This window comes from Aegilops tauschii, chromosome 3 (assembly GCF_002575655.3).
Source record: "Aegilops tauschii subsp. strangulata cultivar AL8/78 chromosome 3, Aet v6.0, whole genome shotgun sequence".
NCBI classification, from domain to species: domain Eukaryota; kingdom Viridiplantae; phylum Streptophyta; class Magnoliopsida; order Poales; family Poaceae; genus Aegilops; species Aegilops tauschii.
In genome coordinates, this window is record NC_053037.3 from 355,234,827 (window position 1) to 355,257,266 (window position 22,440).

Below are 22,440 nucleotides of genomic sequence, written 5' to 3' on the forward strand. Positions count from 1 at the left end.
TCTGGCCTTGCACCGACCATCCAACGGACCATGGACTAAACGGCCACTATGCTCTTTCCTTCCTTCATTCGGTGACGCACAGAGGTGGCAGACCAGAACTACTCATGAACCCTCTGTGATGGTGTCTAGATTGGATCTGGTGGTTCTGGAACTCGCGGCGGCTGGAATTGATTTCTGTCGACTCCCCTAGGGTTTCTGGAATATTGGGGTATTTATAGAGTAAACAGGCGGTCCGGGGGGCACCCGAGGTGGGCACAACCCACCAGGGCGCGCCTGGGCCTCCAAGCGCGCCCTGGTGGGTTGTGCTCCCCTCGGAGCAGCCCCCAGGTGCTTCTTCCGCCCACTGGATGTCTTCTGGTCCTAAAAAATCCACAAAAAGTTCCGCTTCGTTTGGACTCCGTTTGGTATTGATTTCCTGCGATGTAAAAAACATGCAAAGAACATCAACTGGCACTTGGCGCTATGTCAATAGGTTAGTACCAAAAAATGATATAAAATGACTATAAATTGATTATAAAACATCCAAGAATGATAATATAACAGCATGGAACAGTCAAAAATTATAGATACGTTGGTGACGTATCAGCATCCCCAAGCTTAATTCCTGCTCGTCCTCGAGTAGGTAAATGATAAAAATAGAATTTTTGATGTGGAATGCTGCCTAACATGTCATCTCATATTAGTTTCTTTGTAGCATGGACATTTGGACTTTTATATGGTTCAAAGCAATAGTCTAGTTTTGACATGATAACTTAAATACTCAAGCATATCAACAAGCAACCATGTCTTTGAAAATATCAACGCTAAAATAAGCTATCCCTAGCCCATCATGCTCAATCATTTGTCCACTCATGAAACACAGTCGTATGTTAGCTACACCAAATGCTCAAGTACGACCATAGCGCCCCCTAGTTGGTGCTTTATAAGATAAGATGGAGACTCAAATTAAAAAAATTTGCATAAACTAAAAGAAAGGCCCTTCGCGGAGGTAAGTAGGGATTTGTAGAGGTGCCAGAGCTTAAAGCGAAAATTGAGAGATAAAAACATTTTGAGAGGCATACTTTTCGCACCAACAAAAACAACTTAGAGCTCCCAACACTTTCCATGCTAGATATATCATAGGCGGTTCCCAAACAGAAAATAAAGTTTATTCCTTTTTCAACCACACTTTCACTTTCCATGGCTAACCGTATCCACGCGTGCCCTCCATACCAACACTTTCCAAGGAATTTATTATTTGACAACATAAAGTAAATTCATTTTTCATTTCGGGACTGGGAATCCCTAATACCTTTGCCTTACTCTTGTGCAATGACAAGTGAATAAACACTCATCGTGAGAATAACACATCTAGCATGGAAAATATTGGCCACCCCTCACCGCCTCGCGAGCGCTACGAGCACACAGAAGAGAAATTTATTTTGAAAATTAGAGATGGCACTTACAAATTTGCTTAGAACGGCAAAATAATACCGCATATAGTTAGGTATAGTGGACTCATGTGGCAAAACTGGTTTAAAGGATTTTGGATGCACAAGTAGTGATCATACTTAGTGCAAAATGAAGGCTAGCAAAAGATTAAGAAGCGACCAACCAAGAAATGAATAATCTCATAAGCGAGCATTGAGCATAATTAACACCGAATAATGCACCACAAGTAGGATGTATTTCATTGCATAACTATTGACTTTCGTGCTTGCATAGGGAATCACAAACCTTAACACCAATATTCTTACTAAAGCATAATTACTCATCAACATGACTCACATATCACATCATCATATCTCAAAACTATTACAAAGAATCAAGTTTATTTTGTCCAATGATCTTCATGAAAGTTTTTATTATATCCTTCTTGGATATCTATCACTTTGGAACTAATTTTCATGTGTTTCTTTTGATAACCTCAAACAAATATAAGTGAAGATCATGAGCATAATATTTCTTTCTCTCAAATTAATTTAAGTGAAGCAAGAGAGAATTTCTTTAAAAAAAATTCTAAATCTCAAATAAATCTAAGTGAAGCAAGAGAATATTTCTTCAAAAATACTAAACCACACCGTGCTCAAAAATATATAAGTGAAGCACTAGAGCAATTCCATAGCTCATAAAAATCTAAGTGAAGCATAGAGGGAAATTCTAACAAGTCATGGCATAATTTTGGCTCTCTCAAATAGGTGTGTCCAGCAAGGAATCAAGACTTAAAAAGCAACACAAGAAAAGACCCATATCATACAATACGCTCCAAGCAAAACACATAGTATGTGACGAATAAAAATATAGCTTCGAGTAAAATACGGATGGTTGTTAGAAGAAAGAGGGGATGCCACTCGGGGCATCCCCAAGCTTAGTTGCTTGCTTCTCTTTGAATAATAGCTTGGGATTTCCATGGGCATCCCCAAGCTTAGGCTCTTCTTACTCCTTATTCCTTCATCCATCGTAACATCACCCAAAACTTGAAAACTTCAATCACACAAAACTCGACAAAACCTTCATGAGATCTGTTAGTATAAGAAAACAAATCACTACTATAAGTACTGTTGCAACCCATTCATATTTTATTCTTGCATTATATCTACTGTATTCCAACTTTTCTCTGGCAAAAAAATTTCAAAGAAAACCATGGAATCATCAAGACAAGCACACAACGCAAATAAAACAAAATCTGTCAAAAACAGAACAGTCTGCAGCAATCTGGATATTTCGAATACTTATGAAACTCAGAAAATTCTCAAACATTAGGACGACCTGTGCAATTTGTATATTAATCTTCTGCAAAAAGAATTGGTATTTTATCACGCTTCTGTTAAAAATGAAAATTATTTACGTGAGCGCGAAAGTTTTTGTTTTTCAGCAAGATAAAACAACTATCACCCAAGGAGATCCTAAAGGCTTTACTTGGCACAAACACTAATTAAAACACAAAAAACACAATAATAACAGTAGCATAATTGTGCAAACACTCAAGAACAGAAAGCAAAAGGCAAAAATAAATTTTATTCATTGGGTTGCCTCCCAACAAGCGCTATTGTTTCACGCCCCTAGCTAGGCATAAAGCAAGGATCTAAGTTTTGTCATCCTTGTCCAACTCTTCAATCAAACACTTAGAATTCCTCAAAGATTTATCATAAAGATTTTCAATGACAATACTCCTAGGAACAAATTTAAAGAATTCATTCTTGCCCAAGGGATCTCTTATAACTTCAACAAAATCCGGGTGAATACTAATCATCTTAAGATCTTCTTTACTATTATTATTAGAAGTTGCATCCTTGTTCTTAGTGACTTGAGTAGTCTTGCCAATCTTTACGGGAGTTTTTTCAATAGTTTTAGCGGAAGGAAAAGCCGTACTTAAATTACTAAAGATTTCTTCCAGTTTATCGATCCGAGACGGGCTTTCTTCAATTCTTTCATGAATCATGGTCCCCTTTTCTTTTAACAACTTAAAAAATTCTACCGCTTTTGACCGAAACTTAGTAGCAAAATTATGCATGCTTTTATCCAAATTTTCAATGTGTTCTTCAATAAGCATTTTCTTTTCAATAGCATCTAATCTTTCCATGACATGCTCAAGAGTCAAAGGTGTTTCATTAATCATAAGAGGTGGTGAGCCTACCAAATTTTCCATAGCATTAGAAGCATCAAGAGAGGGACACATCATGATATTTCCACCGGTAATCGTATCAAGGACGAATCTATACCAAGTGGTGATGCCCACATAAAAACAGCAAAGAAGAACAACGGTAGATTGCTTACGGATAGATCTATTATGAGCGTTGCAAATCCTATACCAAGCATCTTTTAAGTTCTCCCCTCCCCTTTGTTTAAAGTTGAGAACCTCGTTCTCGGGAGTGTGCTCAATAGAGAAAGAACTATCCATGACGACAATAACAGCAAACAAGATTGCACACAAAAATAGATCCGACAAGAAAACGGCAAACGAAAAAGAGGGCGAATAAAACGACAACTTTTTGTGAAGTGGGGGAGAGGAAAACGAGAGGCAAATGGCAAATAATGTAAATTGCGAGGAGATGAGATTTGTGATTAGGAACCTGGTTGATGTTGATGATGTCTCCCCGGCAACGGCGCCAGAAACTCCTTTTGATGTCTGCTAGACTACGTCGGTCCCCAAAGAGGAAGGGATGATGCAGCACAGCGACGGTAGGTATTTCCCTCAGTGATGAGACCAAGGTTATCGAACCAGTAGGAGAACCAAGCAACACTACGTAAACAGCACCTGCACACAAATAACAAATACTCGCAACCCGACGTGTTAAAGGGGTTGTCAATCCCTTTCGGGCAACGGTGCCAGAAATTGGCAAACGGATGTGACAGAGTTGTAATAATTTGATAGATCGAATGCCAAATAAAATAAAGTGCAGCAAGGTATTTTTGTATTTTTGGTTTAATAGATCTGAAAATAAAAGCAAATAAAATAGATCGCAAAGGCAAATATATTAAAGAAGAGACCCGGGGGCCGTAGATTTCACTAGTGGCTTCTCTTGAGAAAAGTAGCAAATGGTGGGTAAACAAATTACTGTTGGGAAATTGATAGAACTTCAAATAACCATGACGATATCCAGGCAATGATCATTATATAGGCATCACGTCTGCGATTAGTAGACCGACTCCTGCCTGCATCTACTACTATTACTCCACACATCGACCGCTATCTAGCATGCATCTAGTGTATTAAGTTCATGGAGAAATTGAGTAATGCAATAAGAACGATGACATGATGTAGACAAGATCTATTTATGTAGAAATAGACCCCATCTTTTTATCCTTAATAGCAACGATACATACGTGACAGTTCCCCTTCTGTCACTGGGATCAAGCACCGTAAGATCAAACCCATCACAAAGCACCTCTTCCCATTGCAAGATAAATAGATCAAGTTGGCCAAACAAAACCCAAATATTGAAGAAGAAATACGAGGCTATAAGAAATCATGCATATAAGAGATCAGAGAAGACTCAAATAACTTTCATGGATAAAAAGATAGATCTGATCATAAACTCAAAGTTCATCAGATCCCAACAAAAACACCGCCAAAAGATTTACATCATATGGATCTCCAAGAGACCATTGTATTGAGAATCAAACGAGAGAGAGGAAGCCATCTAGCTACAAACTACAGACCCAAAGGTCTACAAAGAACTACTCACGCATCATCGGCGAGGCACCAATGGACATGATGAACCCCTCCGTGATGGTGTCTAGATTGGATCTGGTGGTTCTGGAACTTGCGGCGGCTGGAATTGATTTTCGTTGACTCCCTTAGGGTTTCTGGAATATTGGGGTATTTATAGAGTAAACAGGCGGTCCGGGGGGCACCCGAGGTGGGCACAACCCACCAGGGCGCGCCTGGGCCTCCAGGTGCGCCCTGGTGGGTTGTGCTCCCCTTGGAGCAGCCTCGAGGTGCTTCTTCGGCCCACTGGATGTCTTCTGGTCCAAAAAATCCAGAAAAAGTTTCGCTGCATTTGGACACCGTTTGATATTGACTTCCTGCGATGTAAAAAACATGCAAAAACAGCAACTGGCACTTAGCACTATGTCAATAGGTTCGAACCAAAAAAGATATAAAATGACTATAAAATGATTATAAAACATCCAAGAATGATAATATAACAACATGGAACAATAAAAAATTATAGATACGTTGGAGACATATCAGAAGCCGAGTTGGATCGCTAGGATGAACTGGATGCCTTGGAAGAAGAGCGAGATGTAGCCCGGGCTTCTTCCACATTTTACCAACAGCAGGCCTGATGCTACCAGAGCAGGGAGGTCTGGGCAAAGACGTACAACGTCGGCAAACTCGTCTTCCGTCTCCATGAGAAGCAAAAGAACAAGCTCTCACCTAAATGGGAGGACCCTTTCATAATCGATGAAGTGCTAGCAGGAGGAGCATATCGTATTCGCAACCTAGCAGCGACCGCCTCGAACCAAACCCCTGGAACGCAGCTCGGCTTCGAGGCTTCTACGGCTAGTACGGCCATGTCAGTTCCACTATTCTTTTCTTTATTGTAATTCTTTCTCTTTACTCCTGGGGAGTTAGCACCTCCCGGGCTCTGTCCGGATAAACCAAACTGTGTTTAGGCCCCTCTTAGTACACATTTTCAAATGTACTACCCAGATTTACCTGGGGGCTCCTTTAAAGCAGCCAATCAATATACTTTTCATGCACATAATCGTCTCTGTCGTGTTTGCACTCTCCCGAATAGTTTTTAAGCCATCATATGCACCGACTTGACTTAAGGTTTTGCCAAGCTGGGTTGCCTGGATCCTGTGCTTACCCCCTACGTTCTCGATTGTTCGGCTAGGGGGTAAAGGGAACACCTCTGCGATTGTTCCGGCCGGGTCAGCCGCGTACGTACCTCAGACGGGTGAAGCCGAAAGCTAGCATTCTTAAGAACATAATGGGTCGGTGATGAGGGATATTATAATAATTTAGGTGTTCGCCACCAAAACTTGGGAATTCGGTCCCCGTACCGCTTATTCTCGCATACTTCAGGTATCCGAATACAACGTCTCTGTTTAGCAAGACGACCCTAAAGAAAGGAACCCATGGATGAACTATTTTCTTCAGAAGATGTTTCTTATGTTAAAAAGTAATATAACATAACTCTCCGCACGCATTTTTGTCTGTTTGTACCAAAAGGCCGGATTGCCTAGTTACCTAAAGTGCTTTCCTGTTACCTCAGGTCACATAGTACGAAACGCTCCCCGACCACTGGCCGGGGAGGCAGAAGTCGATGGCCGGTTAAGACAACATTTACAATCGGATCGAGAATGTTTGAGATAAAGTACGTCGATACATAGAGTCAAACAACTCACTCTTTGTCCACGTTGTCTATTAAGCTATCTAGGGCACAGTCCTGTTGGGAGAGTGGAGCTGCAGGCATCACTCGGTCATATACCAAATGAAAAGGTATTTCTTGCCCATCCGGTCCTAATAGTCCAACACGAGTCATCCGCTTTGGCTCGAGTTTAGTGAATCGGGTCTTGACCATAGACCATGCTTCTTGCGCCCCCTCCTGACACGTCGATATCCTCCATAACTCAAAGCGTCGCTGAGCTCCTTTAAAACGATTAGTCAGTTCGGCCATATCATCTGGCGCCATCTCGGTCGTGTTGGGGAACGTAGTAATTTCAAAAATTTCCTACGCACACGCAAGATCATGGTGATGCATAGCAACGAGAGGGGAGAGTGTTGTCCACGTACCCTCATAGACCGAAAGCGGAAGCGTTATAACAACGCGGTTGATGTAGTCGTACATATTCACGATCGACCGATCCTAGTACCGAACGTACGGCACCTCCACGATATGCACACGTTCAGCTCGGTGACGTCCCACGAACTCACGATCCAGCAGAGTGTCGAGGGAGAGCTTCGTCAGCACGACAGCGTGATGATGGTGATGATGAAGCTACCGGTGCAGGGCTTCGCCTAAGCACTACGACGATATGACCGAGGTGGATTATGGTGGAGGGGGGCACCGCACACGGCTAAGAGATCAATGATCAACTTGTGTGTCTATGGGGTGCCCCCTCCCGCGTATATAAAGGAGTGGAGGAGGGGGAGGAGGCCAGCCTCCTAGGCACGCCCCAAGGGGAGTCCTACTCCCACCGGGAGTAGGATTCCCACCCCCCCTTCCCTAGTTGGATTAGGAGAGAAGGAAGGGGGAGGAAGGAGGAAGGAAAGGGGGGCCGGCCCCCTTCCCAATTCGGATTGGGCTTGGGGGCGCGCCCCCTCCTTTGCTCCCTTCCTCTCTCTCCCACTAAGGCCCAATAAGGCCCATATACCTCCCGGGGGGTTCCGGTAACCTCTCGGTGCACCGGTATATGCTCGATCTCTCCCGGAACCATTCCGATGTCCAAATATAGTCGTCCAATATATCGACCTTTATGTCTCAACCATTTCGAGACTCCTCGTCATGTTCATGATATCCGGGACTCTGAACTACCTTCGGTACATCAAAACATATAAACTCATAATACCGATCGTCACCGAACGTTAAGCATGTGGACCCTACGGGTTCGAGAACTATGTAGACATGACCGAGACATGTCTCCGGTCAATAACCAATAGCGGAACCTGGATGCTCATATTGGCTCCTACCTATTATACGAAGATCTTTATCGGTCAAACCGCATAACAACATACGTTGTTCCCTTTGTCATCGGTATGTTACTTTCCCGAGATTGGATCGTCGGTATCTCAATACCTAATTCAATCTCGTTACCGGCAAGTCTCTTTACTCGTTCCGTAATGCATCATCCCGTAACTAACTCATTAGTCACATTGCTTGCAAGGCTTATATTGATGTGCATTACCGAGAGGGCCCAGAGATACCTCTCCGACAATCGGAGTGACAAATCCTAATCTTGATTTATGCCAAGTCAACAAGTACCATCGGAGACACCTGTAGATCACCTTTATAATCACCCAGTTAAGTTGTGACGTTTGGTAGCACACAAAGTGTTCCTCCGGTATTCGGGAGTTGCATAATTTCATAGTCATTGGAACATGTATAAGTCATGAAGAAAGCAATAGCAATATACTAAACGATCAAATGCTAAGCTAACGGAATGGGTCAACTCAATCACATCATTCTCTAATGATGTGATCCCGTTAATCAAATGACAACTCATGTCAATGGCTAGGAAACTTAACCATCTTTGATTCAACGAGCTAGTCAAGTAGAGGCATACTAGTGACACTTTGTTTTGTCTATGTATTCACACATGTACTAAGTTTCCGGTTAATACAATTCTAGCATGAATAATAAACATTTATCATGAAATAAGGAAATAAATAATAACTTTATTATTGCCTCTAGGGCATATTTCCTTCACGTCGGCCACAACGCCTTGACCATGTTTTTCATAGCTTTTCGAGCTTTCTCATGAACCACAGACAGTTCCTTTAAGAGATTCCCGCCAAAGTAATTGACCTCTTCTCCGGGCTGCTCAGTCAGGAGACCTAGCACAAAGCATGGCATGTCTTTTACACTCAAGCATTGCGTGTCTATGTACATTCAAAGCTTAAATAACACTTAATGAACATGCCGCTTTTTAATCTCTGGTTCTCTTCAAGAGCCTGTGCCAATTGAGTTTTCAAACTCTCAACTTCTTTGGCCTGTTGTTGGTTCTCTGCCTTCAGTTTGTTGTTCTCCTCATGGCTTCGTTTCAGCACCCGAAGACCGGCATCATGCTGTGACTCGGCATACCATTGAGACTCTTTGGTGGCTTCCAGGTCCTTTTGTAGTTGACCTACGGATTCAGCTCCTATAAACAAATCCGGTGTCAAACAGGGTACCTGGGCACAATTCATGCACATTTAAAAAATAAAAAATAAAAAATCCCCACCATGGGCTTCGCTGGTGAACTTCTTCACCGCCTCCAATTCGGCTTTTGCATTAGCCAACTGCGTTCGATTTAAATCAAGGTCCTCGGCCAATATTTTTGTTCTCGTCCCTGGCGGCCTGCAGAAAACCACGACTACATGTCGTCACAGACCATTTATTCGGCCGTTCCGCCTGAATTTAGGCTCAGTGGCTACTGGGTCAAGCATGTATGTCCGGTTGTCGAATCCTATCCCTTACCTGCATATTGCTAGATAGAAGGATGGCAATCCCCTCAAGGCCTGTTCGGGCTGCTCCAAAGTATGCGTCTACCAAATTAAAGGCGTTGAATTTCTAATCGAAAAAATGACATGACGCAGGGATTCCTTCCATCGCCGATGATTCATCACACTCTCGACTTCCTAATTGGTGACCGAAACATCCTCAGGATCCTCTACGGGCTGGCCTGTGGTGGAACCCCCCGCATGGGCGCCTGCCTATGCTGAGGATCTCCGATTGCGCCCTGACACCTCCTCAATGTTTTCGGACGGTGGGGGTTGTTTTTCTCCTACAGGCCCTCGGGAATGCCAATAGAGCCCATAGCGGCGAAGTAAATAAGGATCCGGTTGTAATCTCAAAATACATTACCTTTTTCCCGAAGGTATGGTTAATGTGTCCCCCACAGCAGCCTTGCGCTCGGAAGCTCTGTTGTTGGCTGGGATCGGCACGGTCCCCGTCGATGTTCGGCGTGAGGTACGGTGACCCTTGGGAGTAGAAGTCAGCATACTTGGAGTGGCGCAAGGTGATACGTATCCAACGTATCTATAATTTTTTATTGTTCCATGCTATTATATTATCTGTTTTGGAAGTTTAATGGGCTTTAATATGCTTTTTTATATTATTTTTGGGACTAACCTATTAACCGGAGGCCCAGTGCCAATTTCTGTTTTTTGCCTATTTTAGAGTTTTGCAGAAAAGGAATACCAAACAGAGTCCAAACGGAATGAAACCTTCGCGATGATCTTTCTTGGACCGAAAGCAAACCAGAAGACTTGGAGATGAAGTCGGAGACGCAACGAGGCGGCCACGAGGCAGGAGGGTGCGCCCAGGCGGGGTAGGCGCGCCCCCCACCCTCGTGGGCCCCTCGTAGCTCCACCGACGTACTTCTTTCGCCTATATATACTCTTATACCCTAGAAACCCCATGGAGAGCCACGAAACCACTTTTCCACCGCCGCAACCTTCTGTACCCGTGAGATCCCATCTTGGGGCCTTTTCCGGCGATCTGCCGGAGGGGGAATCGATCACGGAGGGCTTCTACATCAACACCATAGCCTCTCCGATGAAGCGTGAGTAGTTTACACAGACCTTCGGGTCCATAGTTATTAGCTAAATGGCTTCTTCTCTCTCTTTGATCCTCAATACAAAGTTCTCCTCGATGTTCTTGAGATCTATTCGATGTAATACTCTTTTGCGGTGTTTTTGTCGAGATCCGATGAATTGTGGATTTATGAACTTGATTATCTATGAATATTATTTGGTTCTTCTCTGAATTCTTATATGCATGATTTGATATCTTTGCAAGTCTCTTCGAACTATCGGTTTAGTTTGGCCTACTAGATTGATTTCTTGCAATGGGAGAAGTGCTTAGCTTTGGGTTCAATCTTGCGGTGTCCTTTCCCAGTGACAGTAGGGGCGGCAAGGCACGTAATGTATTGTTGCCATCGAGGATAAAAAGATGGGGTTTATATCATATTGCTTGAGTTTATCCCTCTACATCATGTCATCTTGCTTAATGCGTTACTCCGTTCATATGAACTTAATACTCTAGATGCATGCTGGATAGTGGTCGATGTGTGGAGTAATAGTAGTAGATGCAGAATCATCTCGGTCTACTTCACATGGACGTGATGCCTATATTCATGATCATTGCCTTAGATATCTTCATAACTATGCGCTTTTCTATCAATTGCTCGACAGTAATTTGTTCACCCACTGTAATAAATGCTATCTTGAGAGAAGCCACTAGTGAAACCTATGGCCCCCGGGTCTCTTTCTTATTATATTGCATCTCCCTTATTTACATCGCATCTTGTTTACTATTTTGCAATCTTTACTTTCCAATCTATACAACAAAAATACCAAAAATATTTACTTTACTATCTTTATTAGATCTCACTTTTGCGAGTGACCGTGAAGGGATTAACTACCCCTTTATCGTGTTGGTTGCAAGGTTCTTGATTGTTTGTGCAGGTACTAGGTGACTTGTGCGTTGTCTCCTACTGGATTGATACCTTGGTTCTCAAAAACAGAGTTTACTTACGCTACTTTGTTGCATCACCCTTTCCTCTTCAAGGGAAAACCAACGCATGCTCAAGAGGTAGCACAAGGCAAACGCATCGTTTGAGAAGAGGCCTTCTTGCTATTTACAGCGAAGGAAGGGAGGGGCCCAGGGTGATCGACTATAAGGGCCACCTTGGAACCGTGATACGTCTCCAACATATCTATAATTTTTTATTGTTCCATGCTATTATATTATCCATCTAGGATGTTTTATATGCATTTATATGCTATTTTATATGATTTTTGGGACAAACCTATTAACCTAGAGACTAGTGCCAGTTTCTGTTTTTTCCTTGTTTTTGAGTATCGCAGAAAAGGAAAACCAAACGGAGTCCAATTGACCTGAAAATTGACGGAGATCGTTTTTGGACCAAAAGAAGCCCACGGAGCAACGGAGATGGGCCAGAAGAGTCCCGAGGCACCCACGAGGGTGGGGGGCGCCCCCCTACCTCGTGGCCGCCTCGAAGACCCCCCTGACTTGTTCCCGACGCCAAAACCTCTTATATATACCCAAACTTCCAGAACATAACCTAGATCGGGAGTTCCGCCGCCGCAAGCCTATGTAGCCACCAAAAACCAATCGGGACCCTGTTCCGGCACCCTGCCGGAGCGGGGATCCCTCACCGGTGGCTATCTTCATCATCCCGACGCTCTCCATGACGAGGAGGGAGTAGTTCACCCTCGGGGCTGAGGGTATGTACCAGTAGCTATGTGTTTCATCTCTCTCTCGTGTTCTTGAGGTGGTACGATCTTGATGTATCATGAGCTTTGCTATTATAGTTGGATCTTATGATGTTTCTCCCCCTCTACTCTCTTGTAATGGATTGAGTTTTCCCTTTGAAGTTATCTTATCGGATTGAGTCTTTAAGGATTTGAGAACACTTGATGTATGTCTTGCATGTGCTTATCTATGGTGACAATGGGATATCACATGATCTACTTGATGTATGTTTTGGTGATCAACTTGCGGGTTCCGTGACCTCGTGAACTTATGCATAGGGGTTGGCACACGTTTTCGTATTGATTCTCCGGTAGAAACTTTGGGGCGCTCTTTGAAGTACTTTGTGTTGGTTGAATAGATGAATCTGAGATTGTGTGATGCATATCGTATAATCATACCCACGGATACTTGAGGTGACATTGGAGTATCTAGGTGACAATAGGGTTTTGGTTGATTTGTGTCTTAAGGTGTTATTCTAGCACGAACTCTATGATAGATCGAACGGAAAGAATAGCTTCATGTTATTTTACTACGGACTCTTGAATAGATCGATCAGAAAGGATAACTTTGAGGTGGTTTCGTACCCTACCATAATCTCTTCGTTTGTTCTCCGCTATTAGTGACTTTGGAGTGACTCTTTGTTGCATGTTGAGGGATAGTTATATGATCCAATTATGTTATTATTGCTGAGAGAGCTTGCACTAGTGAAAGTATGAACCCTAGGCCTTGTTTCCTAGCATTGCAATACCGTTTACGCTCACTTTTACTACTTGCTACCTTGCTGTTTTTATATTTTCAGATTACAAAAACCTATATCTACCATCCATATTGCACTTGTATCACATTCTCTTCGCCGAACTAGTGCACCTATACAATTTACCATTGTATTGGGTGTGTTGGGGACACAAGAGACTCTTTGTTATTTGGTTGCAGGGTTGTTTGAGAGAGACCATCTTCAACCTACGCCTCCCACGGATTGATAAACCTTAGGTCATCCACTTGAGGGAAATTTGCTACTGTCCTACAAACCTCTGCACTTGGAGGCCCAACAACGTCTACAAGAAGAAGGTTGCGTAGTAGACATCAAGCAGTTTCTGGCGCCGTTGCCGGCGATGTTAGTGCTTGAAGGTATATCTTTAGATCTTGCAATCGAATCTTTTAGTTTCTTGTTTTATCACTAGTTTAGTTTATAAAAGAAAACTACAAAAAAAATATGGAATTGAGGGTGCCTCATATGCTTCATCTTTTTAATATCTTTCATGAAAATAAGGATTCCGATAATTGTGCTCAAGTGTTGGAAGAAGAAGTCTATAGAATGTTTGGCACTAAATATTTGAATGATGAGCATGATTGAAATGTTGTTAGTATGAATTCCTTGAATATCCATTATGCTAATCATATGCAAAGCCACAAGCTTGGGGATGCTATGTTTGATGAAGATGATATGTTTTGTCCCCCAAGTTTTGATGAGCAAATTTATTATGATGATAGCATGCCTCCTATTTATGATGATTATATTGATGAAAGTGGGTTTGGAAGAGTTTCAACTTTAGGAAGTAATGATCCCACTATTTTGGAGGATGTTGAATATTATTGTGATAATTATGAAAGTGGATTTGGAGAGGTCATGACTTTATTTAGTGATGAATCCACTATTTCGGAAGAGGTTCCAATTGATTATGAGAATAAAGTTGCTATCTATGATGATTATTGTGATGACATGTATGCTATAAAGAATAATTATAACCATGAAACTTGTCATCATGATTTTAGTTTTCAATTGGAGTATGCCTCACATGATAGTTATTTTGTTGAGTTTGCTCCCACTACTATTCATGAGAAGAAATTTGCTTATGTGGAGAGTAATAAAAATTCTATGCTTGTAGATCATGAAAAGAATGCTTTATGTGATAGTTATATTGTTGAATTCATTCATGATGCTACTGAAATTTATTATGAGGGAGGAATATATGCTTGTAGGAATTGCAATAATATCATGTTTCCTCTCTATGTGCTTAAAGTTTTGAAGTTATGCTTGTTTTGCCTTCCTATGCTAGTTGATTATTGTTCCCATAAGTTGTTTGCTCACAAAATCCCTATGCATAGGAAGTAGGTTAGACTTAAATGTGCTAGTCATATTCTTCATGATGCTCTATTTATGTTTCAATTCTTATCTTTTATGTGAGCATCATTGAAATCATCATGCCTAGCTAGGGGCGTTAAATATTAACGCTTGTTGGGAGGAAACCCAATTTTATTTTTGTTCCTTGATTTTTGTTCCTGTTTAGTAATAAATAAATAATTTAGCCTCTGTTTAGATGTGGTTTTATGTTTTAATTAGTGTTTGTGCCAAGTAGAACCTTTGGGAAGCCTTGGGTGAAGTATTTGTGATCTTGCTGTAAAAAAAACAGAAACTTTAGCGCTCATGAGATCAGCTGCCATTTTTTACTGGACAGTGCTTTTAGGTTGATTCTTTTTGAAGATGATTAATAGACAAATTCCTCAGATCCACCAATTTATTTAAGAATTTTTGGAGTTACATAAGTATTCGAATGATACAGATTACTACAGACTATTCTGTTTTTGACAGATTCTATTTTCTATGTGTTGTTTGCTTATTTTGATGAATCTATGAGTAGTATCAGAGGGTATGAACCATAGAGAAGTTGGAATACAGTATATTACACCAATATGAATTTAGACTGAGTTCACAACAGTACCTAAGTGGTGGTTTATTTTCTTATACTAACGGAGCTTACGAGTTATCTGTTGAGTTTTGTGTTGTGAAGTTTTCAAGTTTTGGGTAAAGATTCGATGGACTATGGAATAAGGAGTGTAAAGATCCTAAGCTTGGGGATGCCCAAGGCACCCCAAGGTAATATTCAAGGACAACCAAGAGCCTAAGCTTGGGGATACCCCAGATGGCATCCCCTCTTTCGTCTTCGTTCATCGGTAACCTTACTTGGAGCTATATTTTTATTCACCTCATAATATGTGTTTTGCTTGGAGCGTCATTTTATTTTGTTTTGTTTTGCTTGATGTTTGAATAATATCCCAAGATCTGAAATTCTTAAAAGTTAGAGAGTCTTCACATAGTTGCACAATTATTCGACTACTCATTGATCTTCGCTTATATCTTTCGGAGTAGTTTGTCGTTTGCTCTAGTGCTTCACTTGTATCTTTTTAGAGCACGGCGGTGGTTTTATTTTGAAGAAATAGATGAACTCTCATGCTTTACTTATATTATTTTGAGAGTCCTAAACAGCATGGTAATTTGCTTTGGTTATGAATTTAGTCCTAATATGATGGGCATCCAAGATGGATATAATAAAAACTCTCATATAAAGTGCATTGAATACTATGAGAAGTTTGATTGCTTTGATTGTTTTGAGATATGAAGATGGTGATATTAGAGTCATGCTAGTGAGTAGTTGTGAATTTGAGAGATACTTGTGTTAAAGTTTGTGATTCCCGTAGCATGCACGTATGGTGAACCGTTATGTGATGAACTCGGAGCATGATTTGTTTATTGATTGTCTTCCTTATGAGTGGCAGTCGGGGACGAGCGATGGTATTTTCCTACCAATATATCCCCCTAGGAGCATGCGCGTAGTACTTCGTTTCGATAACTAATATATTTTTGCAATAAGTATGTGAGTTCTTTATGACTAATGTTGAGTCCATGGATTATACACACTCTCACCCTTCCACCATTGCTAGCCTCTCTAATACCGCGCACCTTTCGCCGGTATCATACACCCACCATATACCTTCCTCAAAACAGCCACCATACCTACCTATTATGGCATTTCCATAGCCATTCCGAGATATATTGCCATGCAACTTACCACCGTTCCGTTTGTTATGACACGTTTCATCATTTTCATATTGCTTTGCATGATCATGTAGTTGACAGCGTATTTGTGGCAAAGCCACCTTTATAATTCTTTCATACATGTCACTCTTGATTCATTGCATATCCCGGTACACCGTCGGAGGGATTCACATAGAGTCATATTTTGTTCTAAGTATTGAGTTGTAAGTAAATAAAAGTGTGATGATCATCATTATTAGAGCATTGTCCCACTGAGGAATGGATGATGGTGACTATGATTCCCCCACAAGTAGGGATGAGACTCCGGACGAAAAAATAAATAAAAGAGGCCAAAGAAGCCCAAATGAAAAGAAAAAGGAAAAAGAGGCCATAAAAAAGGCCAAAAAAACAAAAAAAGAGAGAAAAAGAGAGAAGGGGCAATGTTACTATCCTTTTACCACACTTGCGCTTCAAAGTAGCACCATGATCTTCATGATAGAGAGTCTCCTATGTTGTCACTTTCATATACTAGTGGGAATTTTTCATTATAGAACTTGGCTTGTATATTCCAATGATGGGCTTCCTCAAAGTGCCCTAGGTCTTCGTGAGCAAGCGAGTTGGATGCACACCCACATAGTTTCCTTTGTTGAGCTTTCATACACTTATAGCTCTAGTGCATCCGTTGCATGGCAATCCCTACTCACTCACATTGATATCTATTGATGGGCATCTCCATAGCCCGTTGATACGCCTAGTTGATGTGAGACTATCTTCTCCTTTTTGTCTTGTCCACAACCACGATTCTATTCCACACATAGTGCTATGTCCATGGCTCACGCTCATGTATTGCGTGAAAATTGAAAAAGTTTGAGAACATCAAAAGTATGAAACAATTGCTTGGCTTGTCATCGGGGTTGTGCACGATTTAAATATTTTGTGTGATGAAGATAGAGCATAGCCAGACGATATTATTTTGTAGGGATAACTATCTTTGGCCATGTTATTTTGAGAAGACATGATTGCTTTGTTAGTATGCTTGAAGTATTATTGTTTTCATGTCAATATTAAACTTTTGTTTTGAATCTTATGGATCTGAATATTCTTGTCACAATAAATAAGATTACATTGATAAATATGTTAGGTAGCATTCCACATCAAAAATTCTGTTTTTATCATTTACCTACTCGAGGACGAGCAAGAATTAAGCTTGGGGATGCTTGATACGTCTCGAACGTATCTATAATTTTTTATTGTTCCATGCTATTATATTATCCATCCAGGATGTTTTATATGCATTTATATGCTATTTTATATGATTTTTGGGACTAACCTATTAACCTAGAGCCCAGTGCCAGTTTCTGTTTTTTCCTTGTATTTGAGTATCACAGAAAAGGAAAACCAAACGGAGTCCAATTGACCTGAAAATTGACGGAGATCGTTTTTGGACCAGAAGAAGCCCACGGAGCACCGGAGATGGACCAGAAGAGTCCCGAGGCACCCACGAGGGTGGGGGCGCGCCCTACCCCCTGGACGCGCCCCCTACCTCGTGGCCGCGTCGGAGACCCCCCTGACTTATTCCCGACGCCAAAACCTCTTATATATAGCCAAACTTCCAGAACATAACCAAGATCGGGAGTTCTGCCGCCGCAAGCCTCTGTAGCCACCAAAAACCAATCGGGACCCTGTTCCGGCACCCTGCCGGAGGGGGGATCCCTCATCGGTGGCCATCTTCATCATCCCGGCGCTCTCCATGATGAGGAGGGGGTAGTTCACCCTCGGTGCTGAGGGTATGTACCAGTAGCTATGTGTTTGATCTCTCTCTCTCTCATGTTCTTGAGGTGGTACGACCTTGATGTATCGCGAGCTTTGCTATCATAGTTGGATCTTACGATGTTTCTCCCCCTTTACTCTCTTGTAATGCATTGAGTTTTCCCTTTGAAGTTATCTTATCGGATTGAGTCTTTAAGGATTTGAGAACACTTGATGTATGTCTTGCATGTGCTTATCTATGGTGACAATGGGATATCACGTGATCTACTTGATGTATGTTTTGGTGATCAACTTGCGGGTTTCGTGACCTTGTGAACTTATGCATAGGGGTTGGCACACGTTTTCGTCTTGACTTTCCGGTAGAAACTTTGGGGCACTCTCTGAAGTACTTTGTGTTGGTTGAATAGATGAATCTAAGATTGTGTGATGCATATCGTATAATCATACCCATGGATACTTGAGGTGACATTGGAGTATCTAGGTGACATTAGGGTTTTGGTTGATTTGTGTCTTAAGGTGTTATTCTAGTACGAACTCTATGATAGATTGAACGGAAAGAATAGCTTCATGTTATTTTACTACGGACTCTTGAATAGATCGATCAGAAAGGATAACTTTGAGGTGGTTTCGTACCCTACCATAATCTCTTCGTTTGTTCTCCGCTATTAGTGACTTTGGAGTGACTCTTTGTTGCAAGTTGAGGGATAGTTATATGATCCAATTATGTTATTATTGCTAAGAGAACTTGCACTAGTGAAAGTATGAACCCTAGGCCTTGTTTCCTAGCATTGTAATACCGTTTACGCTCACTTTTACTACTTGCTACCTTGCTGTTTTTATATTTTCAGATTACAAAAACCTATATCTACCATCCATATTGCACTTGTATCACCATCTCTTCCCGAACTAGTGCACCTATACAATTTACCATTGTATTGGGTGTGTTGGAGACACAAGAGACTCTTATTATTTGGTTGCAGGGTTGTTTGAGAGAGACCATCTTCAACCTACGCCTCCCACGGATTGATAAACCTTAGGTCATCCACTTGAGGGAAATTTGCTACTGTCCTACAAACCTCTGCACTAGGAGGCCCAACAACGTCTACAAGAAGAAGGTTGCGTAGTAGACATCAAACCGTCAAGGCTCTCCTGGAAGAAAACCCCATCCTCAAATTCAATGGACATCTCCAGGTCCTCGTGAAATCCTGGATCGTCTTCGCGGGAATGATCCTCCGGTTGGGGGGCGGACAGTTAATGCTCTGTACCTGGCACCTCCAGTTCTCTTCAGAAGAAACAACACGGCCGATCAGTATACGGACGTAATGTCTGGGCTGTAATACAAACATTAGCTTACCCATTCAATGTGATTGTAGTTCGAGTAGCCGTTCCAGTTCCTCGAGCGGGCAAATTCTTCTTCTTCTTCTCCTTTAAACAAACCTGCTAATATAGCAGCCATCGCTGCTGGGTTGTCCGGCCCCTGCCGCTTATAACGGGTTGTGTCACTTGTCCCGTTGTAGCACCACAGGGGGTCCATCCTTTGCTTAAGAGGTTGCACACATCAGTCGATTGTTGTGTCCATCACGTCAACCATATTTAATTTGCTGTGGGCCAGTAGTATCACCTTGGCAGCCAAGCACTATACTTCGGCGGACTCTCCTTGGGAGGGGCTTTTCGGCCGCCAGTTGAACCGCTTCTTTAGTGGGGCATCCGAGTACTCGGGCAGACCCCTCCGAACTGGATCGGATAGGGGGCGTCTTCAATGTAAAACCACTCCGAGGTCCATTCTTCGGAATCTTTCTTTGGGGTCCCGATGGGGTATCCCATGCCGGCTATACACCATACTTCAGCTCCTCCTACCTCAAAAATTGATTCCCCTGTGGGTGCGAGGGGCGAGGCAGAAATACTTCCTCCATAACTTGAAGTGAGCCACCCAAGAACATCTCGCAAAGGGCAACAAAGCCAGAGATATGCAATATTGATCCAGGGGTACGGTGATGGAGTTGGATCCCATAAAACTCCAGCAAGCCCCTCAAAAAATGGTGAACGGGGAATCCCAGACTTCTCGGAAGGAAGGACACGAAACATACCCTATAGCCCTTACTCGGGGTAGGAAAATTCTCCGCGAAAGCTTTGCCATTTGCGGAAGTCAATCCGGCACGGAGAGGCACAAGATCTGAGGCTGGGAGGTACACTTGTCGCTGGAGATCACATAACTGAAGGCGGGAGACTGAGCAGCTGGACCAGTCGTCCGGGAGTTGGTCGTGAGGGCGTGAGGATGAACCGGGGGCGCCAGCCATTTGCCCTAAGGTTTTTCTGGACAAGATTGGATTTCTTTCTTGGGGATGGATGGGTCACTCGATGCACCCCTGTCCTATTTAATAGGTGTATTCTCTGGTCCCAGGAGGGCGTTTTTGTAAAAAAGGGGCGGGAAGGTTGTTCACCTCCTGGCAAACACAAAGAAATCGAGGGTCCCCTTGACAGAGTTGAGACGGGGGGACTACTACAATTTGACCGATTAAGAGGTTATCCACAGCCGAACTGTTAGACCGGTCGGACATGTAGAAGATGGGGAACTCACCTCGCAAGCTGAAGACTTTGGGATGCACCGAGTGATCTACAGTTATGAACTCCAACGTTGGAGGCACGTTCAGGGGCTACTGATGGAGTCCTGGGCTAGGGGGTCCTCGGGTTATCAGCCCATCTCTTGTGGGCCGGATTACGGGGCGGCACTGTATCTGGATGGGAGATCCTCATTATGCCTTGGTGTGTACCACAAGTCAAGATGCTAGATTCGGTGTTCTTGTTCCCTTGATGTAACCAACTATGTGTAAACCCTAGTACCCCTGGTGTCTATATAAACTAGAGGGTTCAGTCCGTAAAGGTGAGAGAACATTCATTATTCTAGCCTAGGGTTTAGCTCATCTGATCTCGTGGTAGATCGACTCTGTAATCCTCATATACACAAGCAATATAATCAAGCTGGACGGAGGGTTTTACCTCCTAGAGAGGGTCCGAACCTGGGTAAAATAATGTGTCCCGCATCCATTGTTCCCCATCGATCCAAGATCCATAGTTCGGGGCCCCCTATCCGAGATCCGCTGGTTTTGACACTGACACCTCCATCGGCGGAGGAGAAAATCGTAGATGGCACGCTGCCCCGCGACAAAATTTCGGTTCGCCGCGGCCATGGCCGCCACGGCCTCCTCGCTTGTGCGCTCGCTGTAGATCTGGCCCTCCGCCAACCGGTGCTGCTCCAGGAGGAACATGTTGTACTATTGTTCCTCCTGCGCTTCCTGGAACGCCGACAAAGGCGCCGACGCATGCTACACCTCCGCCATGGCAGCATTGAAGTGTGCCTACGCCTGCTCCATGGTGAAGCCGACGTGCATAGGAGGCGCCGGAGCCGGGGCGGAGTCGTCGGAGCCCGTCTCCATCGTGGTGTCGCCCTCGTCGTCGGAGACCTCGGGCAAGCTTTCCAGCAAGCCGGCATCGATCCGCCTGGCACGGCGGCTTTGCCAGGCGGCGGCAAGGGCGGCCACCGCGTGCTTCATCTCCGGCGATAGACTGTCTCACAGTGCTTCCCCATTGGCGGTCATGGCGGATGCAGTGCGATGGAGGAGGATGTGAAGGGGCTTGTGTTGTGCTCTGGAGTTAGCTGGGTGTGGCCGCCTTTATATAGCGGATTTCGGTGAGGCGAGACGTCCGAGTGCGTCAATGCGTGGCGCGGAGTGGGTTTCTCGGCCGGCGAGTCTGCTTAATGGCGGCATACAGACGGACAAACGCATTGAACGAGCGTGGTAGATATCCTTCCCGTCCCGTCCAGTCACTCATCTCTGGCATTGAACAGGCGCGGACATCGGAGACGCGTTGCGTGCAGCGCCCTCGGCCGGCGCGCCGCTTCAATGGCGGAGGCAGTGAGAGGTCACGGCCGCCCTAGGCCGTTTTCAATGTTCAGCAGCATGAATGCTGGTAGCTGGCACAGGGCGGGAACGCGCGCGAGCGAGGGAGGAGTTTTGGTGGGTTAGGGCGGTCAGAAGCGAGAGTGGGATCGGTCCGGACTCCCCAAACCTCCCCCACGTATGTCTTCGATTTGCGGGAGAAACGTGTCCAGACCCCCTTGGAGACCCGACACAGGACCGTGATGGATGGCTTCCATGGTCCGGACAGTGCGGCCGAGATGGTTACGCGAGGTTTATAGGTTCGTCTTGGAGATGCCAAACCCTCCTCTCCACCACTCTTCTTCTCACTGTTCTACGGTCCAGACAATGCGGTCAGGTTTACACGCGTTAAAAGATCGACAGGTAACTCGAGCACCGGAGATCGGTAAGAGATAGACAGGTAACTCGAGCAATGGAGATTTATAAGACTGTTCCTCGTCTCCCTGTCCCGTGGCGCGTCACCCGGGTGGACAGAGGTGCAGTGCAGACTTGTTCGCCCGCTACG